The 23,298-nt window shown below is 40.9% G+C and overlaps 1 pseudogene; it reads right to left on the bottom strand.

Annotated features, from left to right (window-relative positions):
- Nucleotides 1-9,649: 9,649 nt before the first annotated feature.
- LOC120109031 lies at nucleotides 9,650-9,747 on the bottom strand (annotated as a pseudogene).
- Between the last annotated feature and the right edge of the window lie 13,551 nt (nucleotides 9,748-23,298).

The following is a 23,298-nucleotide window of genomic DNA, read 5'->3' as shown; positions in this document are numbered from 1 at the left end:
GTCTCAGGAGTGTTGAGATGGACTTCTGTGAGGATTGTGTTCTCGGAAAGCAGAAGCGTGTTTCATTCAACAAAGAAGGTAAACCTCGGAAGCAAGAAAAGCTAGATCTCGTGCACACGGACGTGTGGGGGCCTGCACCAGTTTCTTCCATTGGTGGATCTCAGTACTATGTTACTTTTATTGATGATGCTACCACGAAGCTTTGGGTGTTCTTCTTGAAGCACAAGTCAGAGGTATTTGGGGTCTTCAGGAGATGGCAGGTGATGGTAGAACTCGAGACAGGAAAGAGGTTGAAATGCCTGAGATCGGACAACGGTGGTGAGTATTGTAGCAGGGAGTTTGAGGACTACTGTGTAGATGCTGGGATCGTCAGGCAAAGGACAGTTCCAGGAACACCACAACAAAATGGAGTTGCTGAAAGGATGAACAGAACAATTAATGAGCGTGCCAGGAGTATGAGGATACATGCTGGATTGCCACAGCAGTTTTGGGCGGAAGCAGTTAACACTGCTGCCTACTTGATCAACAGAGGGCCATCAAAGAAACTTGAATTTGGGATTCCTGAGGAAGCATGGACAGCGAAGAAGATTGATTTGGCGCACTTACGAGTATTCGGTTGTACCAGTTATGTCCATGTTGATTCCAGTCAAAGAAGCAAACTAGACGCCAAATCAAAGAAGTGTATTTTCGTTGGATACGGAGGTCAACAGTTTGGGTACCGGCTTTGGGATCCCGAACACAAGAAGATCATTCGTAGTAATGATGTGGTATTCAATGAGAAAATGCAGCAGAGCACTGAATCAGAAACAAAACCTGTTGAGCCGTGTTTTGTGGATCCTGAAGAGGAGTCTACAAATTCTGGTCAGAAGACTCAGTCAGAGCAAGAACCTGAAGCATTGGCACCCCCTCCACAACTAAGAAGGTCCACTCGTAGTACTCATGGGAAGCCTCCTCAAAGGTATGATGGGACTCTTAGTTATTTGCTGCTCACAGATAATGGCGAACCTGAATGCTTCACGGAGGCATTGGAGGTTGATACCAGGAAGGAGTGGGAGTTGGCCATGGATGATGAGATGAAGTCATTGGAGCAGAATCAAACGTGGGATTTGGTGGATCTGCCCAAGGGGAAGAAAGCACTGTCAAACAAATGGGTTTACAGGCTGAAGGAAGAGCAAGGCGGGAAGAAGCGATACAAGGCCAGGCTGGTTGTAAAAGGATTTCAGCAGAGAGCAGGTATCGACTTCACAGAGATCTTTTCTCCTGTAGTCAAGATGAGTACTATTCGAGCGGTGTTGAGCATGGTGGCAGTAGAGGATCTTCACTTAGAGCAGCTTGATGTGAAGACGGCCTTTCTCCACGGAGATCTCGATGAGGAGATATATATGCAGCAGCCGGAGGGATACATTGCAGCTGGCACGGGTGACTTAGTCTGCAAACTAAAGAAAAGCCTCTATGGTTTGAAACAGGCACCCAGACAATGGTATCTCAAGTTCGATAGTTACATGCTTGAGATAGGATACAGGAGATGTCAGGAGGATCACTGTTGCTACTTCCGGGACTTCGGTACATCTTACATTATCTTGCTATTGTATGTTGATGACATGTTAGTTGCAGGAGCTAGCATACATGAGATTGCAAAATTGAAGCTGAAGCTGTCAAGAAAATTTGCAATGAAGGATCTAGGAGCAGCAAAACAGATCCTTGGGATGCGGATCAGTAGAGATAGGTCTAAACATATCCTCAGACTATCTCAGGCGGAGTACATCAGCCGAGTACTCAGGAGATTCTGCATGGAGGGTGTCAAACCTGTTGGCACACCGCTGGGTGCCCATTTTAAGCTCTCAAAAGGGCAAAGTCCGAAGACGTGGGTGAAGGAGCTCAATATGTCAAAAATTCCGTATGCATCGGCAGTGGGGAGCTTGATGTACGCTATGGTGTGTACGAGACCAGACATTGCTCAAGCAGTGGGAGTTGTGAGTCGCTTCATGAGCTGCCCAGGCTTGGAGCATTGGCGCGCAGTCAAATGGATACTGAGGTATCTGAAAGGCACTGAGCACATGTCATTGTGCTATGGAGGTTCTGAACAGGGCTATGTGGACTCAGACATGGCAGGGGACTTGGACGGCAGGAGAAGCACGACAGGGTACTTGTTCACCTTGGGCAGTGGAGCCGTCAGTTGGATTTCCAGGTTGCAACCAGTTGTTGCATTGTCGACTACGGAGGCGGAGTATGTGGCAGCCACAGAGGCGTGCAAGGAACTAATATGGCTTCAAGTCTTGATGAAGGAGCTTGGGAAGGAACAGAAGGATTGCATGTTATATTCAGATAGTCAAAGTGCAATTCATCTGGCAAAGAATTCAGCTTTCCATTCAAGGACGAAGCATATTGACATACGGTACCACTTCGTGAGGTCATTGCTCGAGCAGGGACTCATCAAGTTGGAGAAGATTCATACAAGTCAGAATCCTGCAGATATGTTGACGAAGGTCGTCACGGTGGAGAAGCTGAGGAGTTGTTCTGCTTCTGCTGGTCTTCATGCTTGAAGACGTTGAGGAGGCATCGTACCTATTTCACTAGGATGATTTAGTTTCAGTGGGAGCACAGAGGAGAGCCAAGTAACAAGAGGATATACCCAAGGTCTCCAAGTGGGAGATTGTTGGGGTATGTGGAGACCTTTGGTGATGAAGAGAATTGAAGAAAAATCAATTCTGCATAGTTTTCTGTCTGGCGGACTGTCGGAGTCGACTCGAGCTTCAGTCGAGTCGACTCGGGAACAGTCGAGTCGACTCGAGGTCTGTCGAGTCGACCCGAGAGGAGAAAGCCGCAAAAACCATGTTTCTGTCTGGACTGTCAGAGTCGACTCGAACTACAGTCGAGTCGACTCGGAGCATCGTCGAGTCGACTCGAGATACAGTGGAGTCGACTCGAGATCGTGCCAGTTAAACTGGAAGTTGTTCAGACGTGCCAGAGTCGACTCGGACTTCAGCCGAGCCGACTCGGGCTCGCGAAAAATCGTACGGACGATTTTCTTTTGGTGTTTTTGGTGGCGTTTCAACGGCTATGATCATCTGAAGGTCTTGAGACTATATATAGGACTCATGAGAGCCCTAGGGTAGGGTTATTGGCCGTATATTTGAGAGAGACTCTTGTTTGTGAGGCTAGGGTTCTAGAGAAGAAGAGGATTGGGATCCTACTTCTTGTGCAAAGGGAATTCTGTGTGAATCTCTTGTAGATCGATCGCTTGTGATCGTTCGGGTGTGTGCTATCTCTGTAATCAGTTCATCCTTATTGAGATTTGGAGCGGTGGAGGACGTAGGCTATTTGTAGCCGAACCTCGTTACATTTTTGTGTTTGCTTTGCTATTTTCTTCCTTCTTCTTCCTTTGATCTTTGATAATCCGTTGCGGTGCTCAAGTGTTTTATCCTACTGATACCACGGGATAATCTTTTGCCCTTCGTAGGCGGAGCGAAGAGGTGATCCTTGAGTCCGGAGTCGAGGGAGCGAGAGAGTGCTTATCCGTTTGTATCTCTCTTGCTTGTCCGACGTCGGTGGCGGCGCTGGTGTGAGTGGGTTCCGGTGCGGGGCGCCGACAACACTGAATGCAAAAGCCATGAATGTTCTTTACTGTTCTTTAGATGCAAATGAGTTTAATCGTATATCAATTTGCATGACTGCTAAAGAAATTTGGGATAGGCTGGATGTTACACATGAAAGCACTAACCAGGTCAAAGAATCTAAAATCAGTATGCTAGTGCATAAATATGAATTATTTAGAATGAAAAATAGTGAATGTATAACTGAAATGTTTACTAGATTCATTGATATTATAAACGGCTTGAAAAGTCTTGATAGATCTTACTCTAACAGTGATCTTGTTCGGAAAATTCTTAGGTCTCTTCCTAGAGCTTGGGAAGCAAAGGTCATTGCCATTCAAGAAGCCAAAGATCTCAACTCTCTCCCACTGGAAGAACTGTTGGGTTCCTTAATGACTCATGAGCTTTCAATGAAACAGAACCTTAAGGAGGATGAACCCAAGAAGCGCAGAACCATTGCTCTTAAATCCACTCTACATGAAGATGAGAACGAGGATTCTGAATCTGATAACAGTGAGGAAATGGCCCTGATTACAAGAAGGTTCAGAAAATTCTTCAGAAGAAATAGAGAAAACTTCAAGAAAAGGCCTGTAATCAAGGGGGAGCAAAGCAAAAAAAATAAGGAGCAATATGTTTGTTATGAGTGCAAAAAGCCTGGACACTTCAGAACATACTGTCCTCTATTGAAAAAGGCTCCGAAAAGGTTAAGAAAAAAAGCTATGATAGCTACTTGGAGAGACAGTGATGAATCCAGCTCTGGAGAAGAAGAGCAGCAACAAGAAGCTGCAAATCTGTGTCTAATGGCACACGAAAATGAGGTAAATTTGAATACTGAATATGATTTCACTTTTGATGAACTTCAAGATGCTTTTCTCTGAGCTTATGATTGAATATAAAAAGCTTACTTTACAGAATAAGGAGCTGAAGATTAAGAACCAATCGTTGGAAAAAAAAATGCTCTGCTTCTGGATAATAAGAAGGAACTGCATGAAGAAAATCAGAAGTTAGCTAAAGAAGTTGAAAAACTAAAACCTATAGTAGATAAATTCTCCCTAAGCTCTGAGAAATTAAATCTAATTCTAGAAAGTCATAAAGCTGTCTATGATAAAGCCGGTTTAGGATATATTCCTTGGAGAGAAAACATTGAAAAACATATTTGTGAAGCCAACTTATGTTCAACCGAAATCTGCACTATTTAAGTTAGACAAACTGAAACAAGAATACACTGCATGCAATCCTAAAAGCTAAAAACTTGTAAGTAATGTTTCAATTAAGAAAATATGGGTTCCAAAGGAAACCATCATCGCTAACATTCAAGGATCCAAGAAAGCTTGGGTACCAAAGATAAAGAATTAAATTTCTATTTTGCAGGTGTGTCTAGCATCCCAAGCATCAAACAGAAAATGGTATTTGGACAGTGGGTGCTCCAGACACATGACAGGGGATGAATTCCAATTCATGTCCCTCAAAAAGAAAGATGGAGGAATGGTTACCTTTGGTGATAATGGAAAAGGCAAAATCATTTGTATTGGTAACATTCAGATTATTCCAACAACTTTTATTGAAAATGTTTTATTGGTAGATGGATTAAAACGTAATTTGCTAAGCATTAGTCAATTATATAATAAAGGATATGTTGTGACTTTTGAATCATCAATGTGCTTAGTTTCTAGTACTAATGACAGTGGTATAATATTTACTGGACATAGACATGGAAATGTTTATTTGGTTGATTTAGATCAAATACTTATGAAAAACATGGACTGTTTGGTAGCATTGAAAACCAAAAATAGTGAAGCTAGCTGGTTATGGCATCGAAAATTAGCTCATGCAAGCATGGACTTAATTTCAAAACTTATCCGAAAAGAACTTATTTTCAGCTTGCCTAAATTATCATTTGAAAAAGATAAAATCTGCTCTGCATGCCAACTAGGAAAACAAACCAGAAGCTCTTTCAAATCTAAAAATGTTGTCTCCACAAATAGACCTTTAGAGCTTCTACATATGGACTTATTTGGACCAACTAGAACTGCAAGTCTAGGTGGAAAACTTTATGGCTTTGTTATTGTGGATGATTTCTCTAGGTATACATGGGTTTTATTCTTGGCACACAAAAATGAAGCATTTTCAGCTTTCACTAAACTGCATAAAAAGATTTCAAATAAATATGGATTGAAAACTATCAAGATTAGAAGTGATCATGGAACTGAATTTGAAAATCATGACTTTGAAAATTTCTGCACTGAAAATGGTATTGATCATTACTTTTCTGCACCAAGAACACCACAACAAAATGGTGTTGTAGAGAGAAAGAATAGAACTCTTACTGAAATGACAAGGACAATGTTATGTGAAAGTGACTTACCTAAGTATTTTTGGGCTGAAGCCATAAATACAGCTTGTCATGTTCTTAATAGGGTTACTATTAGGTCAATTCTAAAGAAAACTCCTAATAAACTTTTGAAAAATAAGAAACCAAATCTTTCATACTTTCATGTTTTTGGTTGCATCTGTTTTATTCTAATTAATGGTAAGGACAACTTGGGAAAATTTGATTCAAAACCAGACGAAGCTATTTTTCTTGGATATTCTTCATCAAGCAATGCATATAGAATATTTAACAAGAGAACTCTAGCCGTAGAAGAGTCAATAAATGTTATCTTTGATGAATCTAATGACCCTTCTTCAAGGAAGAATGTAGAACTCGATGATGATGATGCAGAAGAACTCAATAAGCAAGTCAAAGAATTAACCCTAAAGGATGTTTCTGCTTCTGAAAATTCAGAGCATGATGATAATCAAGGAGAAGAAGATCAAATGCTTAAAGGTAAAACTAGTCTACCAAAAGAATGGAAGTATGCACATAGTCATCCTAGAGACTTAATAATTGGTGTGTTGGAAATTGTATCTTAAATGTCAATCGTCAGTATGTTGATGATTGAATTTTATAAATGAATTGACAAATCAATAAAGTATTTTTTGGCATTATTCATCATTTTACATCTTCAAATAAACTCTTATATGATGAAGTCCTTAGAACTTATTAATGATAAAGGAGGATTTATCTTTGAGTCCTTAAACTAGTTCGTGGCCAAATGATATGTTGTTATAAGGATGACAGCATTATCGAGATTAGGTTGTTGTATGACATATACGTTGGTTGTCCTCTTAACCAAAGAGTGTGGAGACACTGGTATGCCACACAAGTAAAGTGTAGGAGTACATTTCACTGAATGTGACCAATTTCGGAATGCTCTACTGTCAAGAGATGTTCCGAGTGGATATGGGTATAAGTTTGGCCCTCTGACCTGAGTCCGCACCCTGTGACTAGCAAGCAACTTACTGTACTTTGGTACTGGACTACCTGGATTTCTAATTCAGTGATGGAAGGTCACTAGGTGCAGTCAAGTACTTGCGTAGTCAGTTGTGAGTCGAGATGGAATTCACCCCTCCTGGAAACAGAAGATAATGTCTGATGAGAGCACAAAAGTGCGATCTAAGTACCAATTAACTTAGCCTAATGCTAGCAAAATAATGATAAATAATAGGTGTTACATTTGCATGATTAAATATTTTATCCTTAGCACTTATTATAATTATTATTATTATTTTATATAAATTCATCTCTTTCCAGCTGCAGAACATAGCCCAAATTCAGCCGTCCGCGATGCATCCCGAGCATTTCCGCGTCTGCATCCAGCGCGTTTGAATCTCATCCTACAGCTAGCTTCCGAATTCATAGCATCCCGCGTTCCCCTCTTTCCTCATTTCAAAGGGGTCCACGCGTTCATCCAGCCGTTCGCAAGCACCTCAGCATCCTTGCCGCGTCCGTGAGCCAGCTCTCCCGAGTTCCAGCCACATCAGCCTTCTCAGACCCCGTCCGTGTCCCAGGATCCGTGATCTAATCTCCCGCATCCACAGCTTCTCCCAGCGTCCGTGTGTGATCAGCTCCCATCATCCCGCGAGCATCTCCGCGTGCGATCCAGCTTCTCCCAGTCCATTCCGCGTCCGCATGTGATCAGCTCCCAGCGCCATGTGGTCATTCCGTGCATATCATCCGAGCCCCAGATCCCCGCATCCGCGCTTCATCTTCAGCATGAGATCCCATCATCCCGTCCGCTTATTCCGTTCATCTCACGAGTCACAGCTTCCTCTACCGTCCACCTCTTCTGGATTCGCAGTCATCCGAATCCCATGGCGCCTCCCAGCATCCCGCAAAGCATCCTCCGCGTCCGATTCTTATGGATCCACAGCTTCATCCTTCCGTTCACGAGCAACTCTAGCTGTCCACGTCCATCCTCTTCTCCCGAGGATTCATCTCATCCGGCCATCTCCACCGCGTGCGAGAAGAGGATCAAAGGCTAGCTTGATATATCCCTCTCGGCTGGGAAGGGTGAAGGAGTATCTCTCATTCAGCCATTCTAGAAAAAACAGAGGGGGGATACTCTGTTTCGGGGCAAAGAAAAGAAAAAAAAAGAGAGAAGAAACAGGGCATCCCTTGTTTCCGAAAAGAAAAAAAAATGAAAGGGGGACTAATGTGTGAAATGAGTGGCTGATATCTTAGGAAGGGTGATGGAGAAACCTTTGATGTATTACTCTTTGAAGTAAACTCTAAACTTTTGCTTTGAATGACTTATATTTACTGATATGTTCTTGATTCATGCGTAGTTATTTCGTAGATAGTTCTTTAATGGTTTATGACTATTGATATATGGATTGCGTGAGTATTTGATTCGTCGTAGACATAGTGAGCACGATGAATGCTTAGAAATTGAGTTCATATGTTCATGAAACATATACCATGATTAGATCTATCCTACCATTAATCTGTAATCAAGAACCATATAGTTTATTTCTTGGATATAATATCATCAAGGGGGATTCCAGATCCCTACCATTTCTCTATTTCATTGAACTTTATTTATTTGCATATCATTCTTTATTTTTAATTTCTAAAAATCAACTAAAAATTATATCTAAAAATTACGCTAATAATCCATAGATCGTTCCCTGAGGATTCGACCTCGGACTTCCGAGAATTTACTACTTGTACAATTCTCCTATACTTGGGAGATTAGTTTCGCGAAAGCATTTTTGCGAAAGCGTCAAGTTTTTGGCGCCGTTGCCGGAAAACGGCTGAGTTATTAGTATAATTTTAGATTTAATTAGTACTTTAGTAGTTAGTTTTTTTTTCTTTTTTTCGAAAAAAAAATATTTACTGCTGTTTTTATTCCCTGCATAGTCTGCATCAAACTCTGATATCAGAGTAATTCACCGTCTGATTGGACTCAAATTTGGTCGGCTGGTGCAGGACGCGTATTTCCTTCATCTGAACGGTCTGATTGGACTCAAATATGAAACCTTGCTGCTGTCTGTTTTAAATTTCCCGTGTTTAAATTTTTTTAGAATCAGAATTTTATTATTATCATATCTCATTAACCCTTTTTGCCAATTAAAAATTGATAGGAACTTTAAGAAAATATCAAGGATGATCATTAAAAAAAATAAATAAATAAACTCTGAAATTTTGTATGCTAGGTTGGAATAGGGACAACACTAGGCGTCTGAATCGACAAACTTTTGAGAATTTCTTAGATCATATTATTGAAACTCTTTTGCAAAATCTCAGATCTGGTGAGATGGCTGATGACGATGTAGGAAGTCACCATGGTGATGAAGGTAGACCCCCAGTTATGACACTTCGACAATACTTACACCCCACTAGGACTAGTCAACCTTCATGCATGATTATTCCTGAAAACGTAGGACACTTTGAAATCAAACTAGGATTAATTTAATTGCTGCTCAAGTATCATGGGATGGAATCCGAGAACCCTTATCTTCACCTTAAGGATTTTGAGAAAATTAGCATCACATTTGGAGTGCCAAATGTATCGGAAGATGTCCTTAAATTGACCTTCTTCCTTTTTTCCTTAAAGGATAAAGCCAAAACATGGCTGAACTCCTTGAGACCTAGATCGCTAGGAACGTGGCATGATATGCAAAGAGAATTTTTGAAAAAATTCTTTCTCGCACAAATGACTAACTTTTTGAAAAGGCACATTAGTAATTTCCAACAAAAAGACTATGAAACATTTTATGAATGCTGGAAGAGATTTAAAGAATTGTTTCTCTCTTGTCCTCATCACGGGTTTGAAACATGGAGAACCATTAGTTTCTTTTACGAAGGGTTGTCTCCACAGTTAAAATAATTTATAGAGACTATGTGCAATGCTTTATTTTTGGAAAAGCAACCCGATGAGGCATGGAACTATTTAGATTCTCTCGTAGAGACTGCACAATTATGGGATACAGGGGACAGAGTGAACAAACCTTTGCCTAAGCCTACTAGCATTGGACACGGGGGCCTTTACAACCTTAGTACTTAGGATGATATTCAGGCTAAAATGGCAACCCTTACTAGGAAGGTAGAGGAAATTGAACTTAGACGGATTGAACCCATCAAGACCATAGAACATAACAGCGAGTGTTGTAGGATTTGTGAGATGCTTGGCCATCTCACCACTGATTGCCCCACAATACCCGCATTCAAGGAAGTCTTGCACGATCAGGCCAATGTTATGAATACATATCAAAATTTTTTTAATAATCCTTTTTCGAGTACTTACAACCTTGGATGGAAGAACCATCCAAATTTCAGGTGGAGGAATGACCAACCTCAACAAGTATATAACCCAACTCCTCCACCTCCGCAACCTCATTATGCACACGCACCCCATCAAAAACCCAGTCTTGAAGAAACTTTGCAATCTTTCATGCAAAGTCAAGCTAAAATCAATGATGAAATAAGAAATCAACTGACAATGTTGACCACTGCTTTAAGTTCTCAAGAGAAGGATAAGCTACCAGCTCAACCACAACCTAACCCTCAAGTCTACGGCGGTAGCAATGCATCATCTTTAACTTCGCATAAAGAACAAGCGAAGAGTATAATAACTTTGCGAAGTGGCAAGGTTATTGACCGACCTATCCCTGAACAAACTCAAGTCACACCTGATTCTGACCCTTCCAAGACAAAAGAAAAGGATAACGAAGGAACTGAAGCACCAACATCTGCTGAAAAAATTAAATGTCCTTTTCTAGCACCATTTTTACAAAGATTAAAGCCGTTGCAAAAGCTTGAACCAAACTCTGAAATTCTTGAGCTTTTTAAGCAAGTAAAAATCAATGTACCTCTTCTCGATGCAATCAAACAAGTGCCTTCATATGCAAAATTTTTGAAAGATTTGTGCACTGTCAAGCATCGGTTAAATGTCAAGAAGAAGGCATTTCTGGCTGAAAATGTGAGTGCGATTTTACAGCATAACATTCTCCCTAAATATAAGGATCTAGGTTGCCCAACTATCTCGTGCATCATTGGCAATTTTAGGATTGAGCGAGCATTGCTAGATTTAGGAGCGAGTGTGAACTTGTTGCCATATACGGTATATGAGCAACTCGGTTTGGGTGAGTTGAAACCAACAACTATCACCTTACAATTAGCTGACAGGTCAGTGAAGGTCCTTAGAGGGATTATCGAAGATGTGTTGGTCCAAGTAGACAAGTTCTATTTTTCTGTCGACTTTATCGTACTGGACACACATCCGGCTTCCAATTCACCATCTCAGATTTTGGTCATCTTAGGACGTCCATTCCTTGCAACTTCTAATGCATTGATCAATTGTAGGAATGGGGTCATGAAGCTTTCTTTTGGCAATATGACCTTGGAACTGAACGTCTTTAGTATAGGCAAACAACCCAGTGATCATGAAGAAAGTAAAGAGGTTGAATGGGTTGAAACCATTGCGGAAAAATATCTGTTAAAGGAAACATTTACTGAATCGGCTGACAATGGTTTAATAGATTGGTGTTCTGAAGGTACTACTGATGTGGTCCCACTTGTTTTGGATAATTTGGATGTCATGATGGTCAATGGGTGGAGACCGAGAATAGAGAAATTCGAGCAGTTGCCCTTACAGGGGACAAAAATTGTACAATCTCGAAAACAAGCACCCATACTTGAGCTGAAACCCTTACCAAGGGAACTCAAGTATGCCTTTCTTGGACCCGATAACACTTTTCCCGTAATTATCTCGACTGAGCTCGATAATGATCAAGAAGGATAATTGTTGACCCCCTAATGGATTTTGATGAATACAAAACACTAGAGTAAAATTCCATTATATCTTAACAATTCGATTGAGGAATTCATGTGTTTTACTTAGAAAATTGTTAAGAAATGTCTAGGCAAGTTTCCACAATTTTTATGAATTTATTGAAGAATATTTTGAGCTAAAGAAAAAGTTCAGGGACAGCCGAGACGTCTCCTGATAGTTTCAGAGACGTCTCTGGCACAAACAGGAAGAACTGGCACACTTGGAGTCGTCCCCGGCACCTGCCGAGTCGTCCCCGCGTTAGCGGAGTCGACTCTCTCAGAAGCGGAGTCGACTCTCTCAGTGGCGGCAGAAAGACGTTTCTCAAGGGATATGCGCGAGACGTCCCCGCTGTACGCGGAGTCGTCCCCACAAGCAAAAAGGAGACTCCCCGAGACGTCCCCAAGATGGCGGAGACGGCTCTCTCAGGGTTTTTCAGAGAATGGTTTTTGCGGTGATAAGGAAGCGGAGTCGACTCTGAGATAGCGGAGTCGTCCCCACGCATAAAGTGGACACAAGCGGAGACGTCCCCTGAAAGAGCGGAGACGACTCTCTCAGGGAATTCCAGAGGGCAAGTTTTTCGGAGACAAAGAAGCGGAGTCGTCCCCAAAGAAGCGGAGTCGTCCCCACTCAAAAAGCACAGACAAGGCGAGACGTCCCCGTAAAGTGCCGAGTCGACCCCAGATAAAGTAAAAAGTAAAATCCTGTAGGTGAGACGTCTCTCGCTGTAGCGGAGACGTCCCCGGAGCGCCTGGGACGCGACTGACAGCTTTTCAGGTTTGATTTTGAATTTCAAATCCTTCTCTTTTTGTCTCTAACGGCTATATTTGCTTTTTGGGCTATAAAAGGGACCTCTTAAGTGGTTCTCAACAACTCTTCACCAACCCAAAGCAAAATCATTCAAGAGAGAAGTTTGAAAGAAAAGCTCAAGGGAGTGAGTGCATCCAAGGAAGGAAATCAAGTACTTTCAAGTCTCCCAAGTGATTTCAAGCTCAACCACTCTCGCGCGCTCGGGAATCAAAGCTCACACTCAACCCTACACGGTCTACCTTGGAAGAATCAACATCTCCCACGCTTCCAACGGCAAAAAGATTCTTCCGGGTTTCATTGTTCATAAGTGCTATATTTGCTTTCTAGAGCTTTTATATTCTTTTGTACACTCTTTTATCGTGGTGCTTGTTCAAGTCAAGGGACTTGGAACAAGGGAAAGGCGTCCCAAGCCTAAGAGAAATTGGGAGTTTAGGGTTTGTTGTGAGCCCGGTGTAAAACAACGAGTTGGGTAGTGAACTCGCAAAACTACCGTACTGTAATCTTGGATTATAGTGGAAATACCCAAAGGCGCTTTGGGGAGTGGATGTAGGAGCAGTGAAGGCTCCGAACCACTATAAAACCGTGTGCTTGTGGTTGTCTTCTCTTATCCCTTTATCCTTGCTTTAGTTTATATATTTGTGTGGTTTAATCTTAAATTAGTCAAAAAGTTTTTTAAAACACCCAATTCACCCCCCTCTTGGGTGACCATCTTTGGGCAACAAGTGGTATCAGAGCAGGTGCTCTTATATTTCTTGAAAGACCTAACCGTCTTAGCCAAAGATCTAGATGGGAACACCCTTTAACAATGTTCCTGCCGAGGGGCAAGCAACCAATAGACCTCCACTCTTCAATGGGACAAATTATACCTATTGGAAGACTAGAATGAAAATCTTCATTCAAGCACAAGACTATGCCTTGTGGAGGGTTATAGTCAAGGGACCACAAGAACCATCACACATAGTTAATGGCATTCGAGTTCCCAAACCTGAAGAGGATTGGGATGAGAATGATGATAGGATGGCTCAACTCAATTCTAGAGCCATGAACTCATTATTTTGTTCTTTAGATGCAAATGAGTTTAATAGAGTCTCCACATGTAGTTCCGCTAAGGAAATATGGAATAAGCTTGAAGTTACCCACGAGGGTACAAATCAAGTCAAGGAGTCCAAAGTGAACATTCTAGTTCACAAATATGAGTTGTTTAAGATGGAACCCAATGAAACCATCACTTGCATGTTTACACGCTTTACGGATATAATTAATGGTTTAAAAAGCTTGGGTAAATCCTACACTAACCCGGAACTTGTGAGTAAAATTCTCAGGTCTTTGCCAAAAGCATGGGAAGCAAAGGTCACGGCGATCGTAGAAGCCAAAGACCTCAACACCTTGGGGTTAGAGCAACTCTTGGGCTCATTGATGACGCATGAGCTCACGATGAAGCAACATGAAGAAGAGTTGCCGAAGAAAAAGACAATCGCACTCAAGGCTACCTCAAGTGTGTGTGAAGAAGAGAGCAGTGGGAGTGAAGAAGAAAGCCAAGATGAGGACTTGGGGTTGATAGTTAGGAAGTTTAAGAAATTCATGAGAAGGAAGAAACCCTTCCCAAGAAAGAAATTTGGAGGTAGAAATGATTGGGAAAAAGAAAAGGAAAAAGAAAGAGATCCAATCATATGCTATGATTGCAAGAGACCGGGACACATTCGTTCCGAATGCCCTCAACAAAACAAGTATTTTGGAAAGAAGAAGAAGAAGGCATTGAAGGCAACATGGGATGATAGTGACACATCATCCTCCGAGGAAGAGAAGGAAGAGACCGCCAATTTATGCTTCATGGCGTTCGAGGACGACGAGGTATGTCAAAACCCAACCATAAATTTTACTTTAGAAGAATTGTATGAAGCTTTTCAAGAACTTATGGGTGATTGTAGTATGTTAGGAGCAAAAAATAAAGAATTAAAAGCCTCCAATCAAAAACTAAAGGAAGACATTGAAAACCTATTAATTGAAAAGGAGAGCGTTAAAAATATTAATACTACTAACCTAGAAATTAAGAATTCAAAACTTAGTATTGAAAATGAAAAGGGAAAAACAGTAATTAAGGAATTAAATCTAAAATTAAAATCCCTATTCGATATTAATACCTCACTTGCACAAAATGTTGAATCTCTTAAAAAAGATAAGGAAGAACTAGTCAAAGAAAATTTGAATCTTAAGAATGAGGTACATAAGTACAAACCAATTGTTGAAAAATTCACACAAAGTTCTGAAAAATTAAATCTCATTCTTTCAAATCAAAGAGCCGTTTTTAATAAAGCCGGATTAGGTTATAAAACTAATAAACAACAAAAGTATCTAAAGAATTTCTTTGTAAAAGCGAAAGATGTAAAAACTGAAAAACCTACATGCTTTCATTGTGGAAAGACTGGACATAAAGTCTACTCTTGTATTCAAAGAAAAATCCAAACTAACAAGAGTACATTTGTGAAAGCCAAAAACATAACTAAAGTATGGGTGCCTAAGGGAACCAACCACACTAACCACGAAGGACCCAAGAAAACTTGGGTACCTAAGAGCTTCACATGATCATTTTGCAGGTATGCCTTGCAGCCGAAAATAAAAAGAGAATGTGGTATCTTGATAGCGGTTGCTCAAGGCATATGACCGGTGACAAGAGTCTCTTCGTCACCTTGGAATCAAAAGAAGGAGGAGTAGTCACATTTGGAGACAATGCTAAAGGCCGAATCATTGGTGTCGGTAAAATCTCCATATCATCCTCCTCATTTATTGATAATGTATTGTTAGTTAATGGACTGAAACATAATTTATTAAGTATAAGTCAATTTTGTGACAAGGGCTTTAAAGTATCATTTGAATCGTCACTATGCATAATTAGTAGTCCAATTGATAATGAGATCATACTCACAGGACATAGGCATGGAAATGTTTACATGGTAGATCTTGATGATCTCACCATGAAGGATGGCCAATGTCTTGTAGCCATGAATCCTAAAGTCAATGAGACTAGTTGGTTATGGCATCGTAGGTTAGGGCATGCTAGCATGGATTTAATTTCTAAATTGATTACAAAGGATCTAGTCAAAGGACTACCGAAAATAGACTTTGAAAAGAATAAAATTTGTGCGGCATGTCAATTAGGAAAACAAACAAGAAGTTCTTTTAAGTCTAAGAACATAGTCTCAACGTCAAAACCCTTAGAACTAATTCACATGGATTTGTTTGGACCCACTAGAACTGCTAGTCTAGGGGGTAAGAAATTTGGTCTTGTCATTGTTGATGATTTTTCACGTTTTACATGGGTTTCATTCCTTGCACACAAAGATGAGTCCTTTTCCGCTTTTATCAAGTTTCATAATAAAGTTTCAAATGAACTCAATCTTAAGCTAAAAGCAATTAGGAGTGATCATGGTACCGAGTTTGAAAATCAACACTTTGAAAAGTTTTGTGACGAAAATGGTATCAATCACAATTTCTCGGCACCTAGGACACCCCAACAAAATGGGGTGGTAGAAAGGAAGAATCGCACACTCGCAGATATGGCTCGTACCATGTTGTGCGAATCGGATCTACCAAAGTATTTTTGGGCTGAAGCAATAAGTACCTCATGTTATATCTTAAATCGTGCTTTAGTTAGATCTATCTTAAAGAAAACACCATATGAATTGATAAAAGGCAAAAAACCAAATATAAGTTATTTTCATGTTTTTGGTTGTCGATGTTTTATTTTGAACAATGGAAAGGACAATCTCAGTAAATTTAGTGCCAAATCAGATGAGGGGATCTTCTTAGGTTATTCCTCATCTAGTAGAGCATACAGGGTCTTCAACAAGAGAACTCTCGTTGTTGAAGAATCCATTCATGTTGTTTTTGATGAAACTAATGGAGATTCTTCTAGAAAAGAAGAAGATGTTGATGCAGGTATACTTGAAGACCGAATCAAGGAATTCTCCATACAAGACAAACAACATGAGGATGAGGTTAAGGAAGATACAAATCAGCAAGATGAAGAAAATCAACCTCCATCAAACAATCAAGATCTTCCTAAAGAATGGAGGTATGCACATGGTCATCCAAAGGATCTAATCCTTGGTGATCCTTCACAAGGTATAAGAACTAGATCTTCTCTAAGAAACACTAGTAATTATCTTGCTTTCGTTTCACAAATAGAGCCTAAATCACTAGAAGAAGCTGAAAAAGATGATAATTGGATGAACGCTATGCAAGAGGAACTAAACCAATTTGAAAGAAATGAAGTTTGGACTCTAATGAAAAGACCCCCAAATGTTTCAATTATAGGCACCAAGTGGGTGTATAGAAATAAACTAGATGAAGATGGAATAGTAATAAGAAACAAAGCTAGGCTAGTGGCCAAAGGATATAATCAGGAGGAAGGAATAGATTTTGATGAAACTTTTGCTCCTGTTGCTAGATTAGAAGCTATTAGATTACTTTTGGCATATGCATGCTTCATGGACTTTAAACTCTATCAAATGGATGTAAAAAGTGCATTTCTAAATGGTTATATAATGGAGGAAGTTTATGTAGGACAACCTCCAGGTTTTGAAAATCACTTACATCCAGATTATGTGTATAAATTGCATAAAGCATTGTATGGACTTAAGCAAGTTCCTAGGGCATGGTATGAAAGATTAAGTAATTTCCTAATTGAAAACAAATTTAAGAGAGGAAATGTAGACAAAACCCTCTTTATTAAAAGAAAAGGAAATGACTTATTGCTTGTACAAATTTATGTGGATGATATAATTTTTGGTGCTACTAATGATAGTCTTTGTCAAGAGTTTGCCAAGCTTATGCAGGGAGAATTTGAAATGAGCATGATGGGTGAGCTCAACTTCTTCCTTGGGCTGCAAATAAAACAATCAGAGAAAGGCATATTCATCAGTCAGTCCAAGTATATCAAAGAAATGTTGGAGAAATTCAAGATGAAGGATGCAAAAGAAATCAGCACACCCATGGGCTCAAGTTGCAAGCTTGATAAGGATGAAAAAGGTAAAAGTATAGACTGCAAATTGTACAGAGGTATGATAGGCTCTTTACTTTACCTTACTGCTAGTAGACCAGATATATTATTCAGTGTTTGTATGTGTGCTAGATACCAAGCATGTCCTAAGGAATCACACTTGCAAGTTGTTAAAAGAATATTTAGATATCTAGTAGGGACATCTAATGTAGGCTTATGGTACTCTAAACAGTCTGACATAAACTTAATTGCTTATTCCGATGCTGATTTTGCCGGGTGCAAACTCGACAGAAAAAGCACAAGTGGGACATGTCAATTCTTGGGTGCCAATTTGGTTTCTTGGTTTAGCAAGAAACAAAATTCAGTTGCCTTGTCCACAGCTGAAGCTGAGTACATTGCAGCTGGAAGCTGTTGTGCCCAAGTTCTTTGGATTAAGCAACAGCTTGAAGACTTCGGTATTAAAATGGACAATATACCAATTAAGTGTGACAATACAAGTGCAATCAACTTAACAAAAAATCCTGTTCAACACTCTAAGTCAAAGCATATAGAGATTAGGCATCATTTTATTAGGGATCATGTGATGAAAAATGATGTGATGATTGAATATGTATGTACTGAAAATCAATTAGCTGATATCTTTACAAAGCCCCTTTGTAAAGATAGATTCAATTTCTTAAGGAATGCGTTGAGCTTGTATGATCCTAGCAAATGAAGTGAACTTGTATTGCTTTACTTTGCTACTCGAACTAGTAACCCACCTCAAGGCAAACATATGTGAAAACATGAATTCATCTAAACTAAATGACGAACTGTTTGACTTTCCGAAGGATGGTTACCCTCCCTTGGACTCTTCATAGAGATATTTTCAGAGCCTATAACATGGGTATTCGAAATTTGGTCAAACATTCCTCATTTCAATCTTAATAATCTAAAAGTCATTATCAAATCATTATAGGATGTATTATTAAGGGGGAGGATCACAAACAAATTCACTCTGTGTCTATCAAAAGAAATCACGATTGATTAGGGTGATTAAACAAAAATCTGGAACTGCAGTCTGAAATTTTTTTGTGCCGGAGACGTCTCTGGCAAGTCGCAGAGACGTCCCCCCAGGGGGAGACGTCTCGCCTTAGTGGCGGAGACGTCTCGGGGACCGAATGAGGGCTTTTTAAATAGGTCGAAATCGCTCGAGCCGACTCGAGCTTTCTCCCTCATTTCCGACCAAAACGGAAAGCCCTAGCCTCCACTTGCTCTCCACTTCAAAACCTAGCTTCCATTTGCCCTAAATCGCAAACCCTAGCATCCATGGCACCAAAGAAAGCTAGGACAACCCGTGGGAGGCGACCTAGAGTAGCGGGCGACGGCGAGGAACGGCGGGAAGAACCCTCCGCGCCTTCTCCTCCGGTTGCTCCGCCGACCACGACGATTTCCTGTGCAAATCGCACAGTCACGACTGGCAGGCACATTGATTTTTCCTTTCTAGATCATGAGGGGTTCTCTATTGGAGAGAGACTCCGAGCCCAAGGGTGGGAGCACCTTTGCACCCTCAAAATCTCGACCTACCCCGGCCTTGTTAGAGAAATGTTTAGTGATATGGCCTTAGGGGACTTAGGGTACACTGCATATGTCCGAGGGACATTGGTAGAAATTAATGAGGATGTCCTATCCACTGTCCTACAAATTCCTAAGGACGGTGAGGCACCGACCTCACATCCCCAAAGGGAAATAGCCCTAAACTTGATTCTAGGAAGAGAGGACTGCGGCCCTCTTGATGTTGTCTACTCCCAGGACCTAAATGCAGAAATGAGACTTCTTTTAAGCATTGTCAATCGGGTCCTATTCCCCAAAACCGGTCGCTTCGATTTTGTTTCGGAGCGTGATTTAGTCATAATGCACCATATCCTACTAGGGATCCCCCTAAACCTCCCTAGACTCATGCTAAATTACATTGCCCAATGTCATAGGTATTCTAGGTTTAGTATACCCTATGGCATGATCTTTACCTTAATATTTAAACACTTCAAGGTTCCCATTCCACCAAATGAACCTGCAAAGGCCCTAAGAAACACCGATTATTACAATGAGGGCTCAATGAGAAGAATGGAATTTCACAAGATAGATGGGTCGTGGGTCAAGGTTCCAAAAAGAAAAGCACAAACCATAGAGCCTGAAATCCCACATCATGAGCCTGACCATCACTCTCCTCCACCTAGCCACATGGACATCCCTGATATTCCCTCCAGCTCAGCTGGACCTTCCACATCCATGCCACAACCTCCTCCAGTCAGTGGGACCTCCTTCCTATCAGAGGAGCAGATGCACACTTTAGCATCTGTTATTTGTCAGCAGATGAGGGAGGAGATGAGATCCATGATGACTGCAGAGCTGGCCCCCATCAGACAAGAGCTGAAGGAAATTAGAGCTCAAATTGAAGCCACAGAGCAGCAAATAGTTGGGGTAGGTGCCACCCAAACATTCAGATCGATAGAGCTCAAAGACAGCTTGAAGGCCATTTCCGAGAGTCTCAAAGAGTTGACAAAGCCAGATGGCAATGTGGGCACCCTAGTTGCCCAACTTAGAGGCAGAATTGAGATGGCAACCTTAGAGTTTGAAGCACTTGTGGCAGGTTTCTACAAGTCACAGGGAGATCACTTTAAGACTCTCATGGATTCTATCAATGGCTTCATAGATGCAGCCTGTAAGGCTTATGCACAAAGTACAATGCCCCATGAGCAACGACGCCGATGATGGATATCCTATAGGATCTTCTTTTTGTAAATCCTAGGCCATTGTGAAACACTTTTGTACTAGAAATCAATACTTGTTATGACTCTTCCTTTTGTACTTGAAATCAATACTCTTATGTACTAACTTCAAAGACTTACAATGACATATGAATGAATACAATTTCTTTTTAAAATCTTGTGTACATTGCCAATTCTGTGTATGTGTTTGATTGTGTGATACAAAGAAACAGGGGGAGCACATCTTGTGATAACTATGTTAAACTAAACGATGAGTATGAAATGAATTCCACAAACAAAGGGGGAGTAATATGAATGTCACACCTTGAGTATCATTTGTCCCCTTCATTGTTGATGACAAAAAGGGGGAGTAGAATATTGTAAGGGGGAATAGAATATTGAAATATGAATATTGAAAAATATGGATATTGAAAGGGGGGTATAGAATGAATATTGAATATGGTTATTGAAGAATATTAATTTTAAGATAATTGCCCTTCTGGAAAAGAAAGGGGGAGTCAAAAAGAATCTAGTTTTTAAATTATCTTCAGCATCAATATATCATTCTAACTTGATTCAAATTCAGTTCATATGATAAAATCATTTAAGAACTATAAAGATCAATCCTATGCACAAGGAAATTTAAGTGATGCACATCGTATCTAGTTCAAATCAAAACATTATACTTGTATATCTGATCAATACTGTGTATATGTTTAAATTTCAAATTTTGCATATACTCAGTGTTTTGTCATCATCAAAAAGGGGGAGATTGTTGACCCCTAATGGATTTTGATGAATACAAAACACTAGAATAAAATTCCATTATATCTTAACAATTCGATTGAGGAATTCATGTGTTTTACTTAGAAAATTGTTAAGAAATGTCTAGGCAAGTTTCCACAATTTTTATGAATTTATTGAAGAATATTTTGAGCTAAAGAAAAAGTTCAGGGACAGCCGAGACGTCTCCTGATAGTTTCAGAGACGTCTCTGGCACAAACAGGAAGAACTGGCACACTTGGAGTCGTCCCCGGCACCTGCCGAGTCGTCCCCGCGTTAGCGGAGTCGACTCTCTCAGAAGCGGAGTCGACTCTCTCAGTGGCGGCAGAAAGACGTTTCTCAAGGGATATGCGTGAGACGTCCCCGCTGTACGCGGAGTCGTCCCCGCAAGCAAAAAGGAGACTCCCCGAGACGTCCCCAAGATGGCGGAGACGGCTCTCTCAGGGTTTTCCAGAGAATGGTTTTTGCGGTGATAAGGAAGCGGAGTCGACTCTGAGATAGCGGAGTCGTCCCCACGCATAAAGTGGACACAAGCGGAGACGTCCCCTGAAAGAGCGGAGACGACTCTCTCAGGGAATTCCAGAGGGCAAGTTTTTCGGAGACAAAGAAGCGGAGTCGTCCCCAAAGAAGCGGAGTCGTCCCCACTCAAAAAGCACAGACAAGGCGAGACGTCCCCGTAAAGTGCCGAGTCGACCCCAGATAAAGTAAAAAGTAAAATCCTGTAGGTGAGACGTCTCTCGCTGTAGCGGAGACGTCCCCGGAGCGCCTGGGACGCGACTGACAGCTTTTCAGGTTTGATTTTGAATTTCAAATCCTTCTCTTTTTGTCTCTAACGGCTATATTTGCTTTTTGGGCTATAAAAGGGACCTCTTAAGTGGTTCTCAACAACTCTTCACCAACCCAAAGCAAAATCATTCAAGAGAGAAGTTTGAAAGAAAAGCTCAAGGGAGTGAGTGCATCCAAGGAAGGAAATCAAGTACTTTCAAGTCTCCCAAGTGATTTCAAGCTCAACCACTCTCGCGCGCTCGGGAATCAAAGCTCACACTCAACCCTACGCGGTCTACCTTGGAAGAATCAACATCTCCCACGCTTCCAACGGCAAAAAGATTCTTCCGGGTTTCATTGTTCATAAGTGCTATATTTGCTTTCTAGAGCTTTTATATTCTTTTGTACACTCTTTTATCGTGGTGCTTGTTCAAGTCAAGGGACTTGGAACAAGGGAAAGGCGTCCCAAGCCTAAGAGAAATTGGGGGTTTAGGGTTTGTTGTGAGCCCGGTGTAAAACAACGAGTTGGGTAGTGAACTCGCAAAACTACCGTACTGTAATCTTGGATTATAGTGGAAATACCCAAAGGCGCTTTGGGGAGTGGATGTAGGAGCAGTGAAGGCTCCGAACCACTATAAAACCGTGTGCTTGTGGTTGTCTTCTCTTATCCCTTTATCCTTGCTTTAGTTTATATATTTGTGTGGTTTAATCTTAAATTAGTCAAAAAGTTTTTTAAAACACCCAATTCACCCCCCTCTTGGGTGACCATCTTTGGGCAACAATAATTACTTATGGTCCTAAAGAGTCATAAAGAAGCGCTTGGATGGTCGATTGCAGACTTAAAGGGGTTAATAACCCTTTGATTTGCATGCATCGGATATATTTGGAGAATAATGCGAAAACCACAAGGCAAATGCAGCGTAGGCTGAATCCTACAATGAGAGACGTGGTTAAAACAGAAGTTCTTAAGTTGCTTGATGAGGGTATTATTTACCCGATTTTCGACAGTAAGTGGGTGAGTCCTACTCAAGTCGTGCCCAAGAAAGCAGGTCTGACGGTAGTCGAAAATGAGCAGGGTGAACTAGTCCCAACTCGTGTTTCGACGAGTTGGCGCATGTGTGTTGACTACCGAAAATTGAATTTGGTCACTAGGAAAGATCACTTTCCCCTACCCTTCCTAGACCAAGTTTTGGAAAGAGTTGCAGGACACAATTTCTATTATTTTCTCGATGGCTATTCCGGGTACTACCAAATTGAAATTTCACCTGAGGATCAAGGAAAAACTACTTTCACTTGTCCTTTTGGCACATTCGCTTTCCGTCGGATGCCATTCGGGTTGTGTAATGCACCTGCAACATTCCAAAGATGCATGCTCAGTATTTTTGAAGACATGAACGAGAATTTTTTAGAAGTGTTTATAGATGATTTTTCTGTTTTTGGCTATTCTT

Source organism: Phoenix dactylifera, unplaced genomic scaffold (genome assembly GCF_009389715.1).
Source record: "Phoenix dactylifera cultivar Barhee BC4 unplaced genomic scaffold, palm_55x_up_171113_PBpolish2nd_filt_p 001733F, whole genome shotgun sequence".
Lineage (NCBI taxonomy): Eukaryota > Viridiplantae > Streptophyta > Magnoliopsida > Arecales > Arecaceae > Phoenix > Phoenix dactylifera.
Note: the sequence above shows the minus strand (reverse complement) of the source record. Positions and strands in the feature narration are given on the sequence as shown.